Source organism: Fragaria vesca, linkage group LG6 (genome assembly GCF_000184155.1).
Source record: "Fragaria vesca subsp. vesca linkage group LG6, FraVesHawaii_1.0, whole genome shotgun sequence".
NCBI lineage: Eukaryota > Viridiplantae > Streptophyta > Magnoliopsida > Rosales > Rosaceae > Fragaria > Fragaria vesca.
This window is the reverse complement of record NC_020496.1, coordinates 2,951,514-2,954,107: the sequence shown is the minus strand read 5'-3', so window position 1 is coordinate 2,954,107 and position 2,594 is coordinate 2,951,514.

Sequence of the window (2,594 nt, the reverse complement as noted above, 5' to 3'; positions counted from 1 at the left end):
GACACACAATACTCTAAATAAAGCTGCCGAAAGTTCTTCTTCACTTCATCAACCATAACTTTCACCATATTTTTGTCTGAATGCAGCTTCGAGAAAAAGAATTCAAGATACAATAATTTGTATCTTGGATCCAGCACAATAGCAAGCAGCAAAGCAGTGTTAAGGTCCTCCAACTTCAACCAGTACTTGTCAAACTTTGTCTTCATAGAGGACGCCATGCTAACCATCATAGGATTTGCACTTGTCTTGCATTTTTCTAACTCATCGACTATGGTACAAATCCATTGAACGGGTTGGTTTGAAGTAACTACCTTAGTCCCACTGAAACTTAAGGTTGCATCATAAAAGATTTTCACATGCTTTACCAAACTCGCAGCTTTCTCCCAATCCTCCCTCTTAGGTGGTCCAACCCTGTTTCCCTCCAACTTTCTCTGAAAAATAAGCATCATACAGTTGGTCCTCATCTGCGAGCCTAGAGAAGGCTTTCCTATATTTAATAGCTACATCCAACATAAAATAGGTGGAATTCCACCTTGTGCATACATCCAGCGGCACTACATCTCCTTTGTGTTCAACCTTCTCTCTAATAGCACACTTCTGAAACCTGTCCAATCTAGCAGGTGAACTTCTTATGTACTTGACAGCATTTCTGGTCGCATCAATGGAGTTATCAAGCTCTTCCATCTCATCCCTCACAATCAAATTTAACACATGACAGCAACACCTAACATGCATAAAACTCCCACCCAGCAGTAAACAATTCCAATTGCCAATCTTCTCTTTAATGTAATCAAGTGCAACTTGATTACTTGAGGCATTATCAACCACAATGCTAAAAACTCTCTCAATACCCCAGTCGAGCAAGCAAGACTCTACCAATGTCCCAATGGTCTTCCCCTTATGGTCTGGAATAACAGCAAAATTGAGGATTCTTTTATGCAAAGTCCAAGTGTTATCTATGAAATGGGCAGTGAGTACCAGGTAATTGATATTCTGGACCGAAGTCTAGGTATCGGTGGTAAGAGACACCCTCATATTGTTCCTAGCCAGAAACTCACGAATCTTTTCCTTCTCCATTTGGTAGATATCCCAGATATCTTTACTGATTGTCCTCCGAGAGGGTGGATCAAACTTTGGGGATGCAATTTTCATAAACTTTATAAACCCCTCCCCCTCAACATGGCTAAATGGAAGCTCATCCCTTACTATCATCCTGGCACAAGCTCTCCTGCATTCAACAGTATCCCAAACCCTAGCCACCAACTTATCCCCTTGATCAAGAGTCTCAAAAGAAAGATGCTTCTGCCGTTTGGAATGGATGTATACTGGGCATTTCTTGCATTGATAGAGCATGTGAGTCCTCATGGATGTCGTCCCATTTGTTTTGGGTCGCAAGCATAAGTCTGAGGACAATACTTGCACTTAGCTCGCGGTTTCGCCACCTTGGTACCATCAAGGTTCTTCAACTTGACAAAATGATCCCATACTTCAGATTGATTCTTCCTCTTCACGCACTCGCCTTCAGTGCTTAGGGAAGGTTCAGAAGAAGGTGCAGGGGCAGGGGGAGCTGCAGGGGTAGAGGCAACTGCAGGGGGAGGAGGCATAAGGGTAGACGGTGATGCAGATTGACTGGTGGCAGTCATTGTTGTTGCCATGCTTGACCTAGTTGGTGTTGCATTGGGAGTTTGCGAGGCACCCTAACAATGAAAAAAAATATTTGCATCAGGCTAACAAAAAAAAATGAACTACTGAAGTATATATATACCAGGAAGCGAATGAACCATAGCAGATAAAGACATAAAAGTAATAAACTGAAGCAGATCAAGTAATAAATTGATTAACATAAATTTGATTAATGGATGAACATGATCTGAAACAAATAAAGTAATAAGCTAAAGTAAAATTGAAACTGAATCATGTATAAACAACGAAATCCGATTATTATAAATGAAATCAAACAACAATCTAACTGAATCAAATAAAGTAAATAAGTAATAAACTTAACAAAACCAAATATGAAATCAAATCATGTATATGATAGTATGATACCTTCTAAACAACGAAACCAAACAACAAATTTTGATTTTCATAAACAAAATCAAACAACGAACTAACTGAAGCAGATCAAGTAAATACGTAATAAATAGAACCAACTATGAAATTGAATTATGTATATCATGTACTGTAAACAACGAAACCAAACAATCATGTATATCATGAACTAACTGAACCAAATAAAGTAAAGAAGCAATAAACAGAACCAAATACGAAATCAAATCATAAACGGATATACAACCAAAACTTTGAAATAGGAATCAGTCAAACGAAATCATTGTTCAACCAAAACTTAAAACGATAAATGATGCAGATAAGAAACTGAGAGGAAAAATAAGAGACTATTTGGCTAGAGTCTTACTGGGTCCATTTGGATTCGACGGGAGATGAGAGTTGAGAGGGAGATGAGAGACTGGGTCAATAGAGATGAGAGACTATGAAGAAAAGTTAGGATTCGGCTGGGCATTTTATATGGGGATTAAATTAGGGTTTCTTGACACAATTAGATGCAATAGATCCTACGTGAAACCCATTTCTAA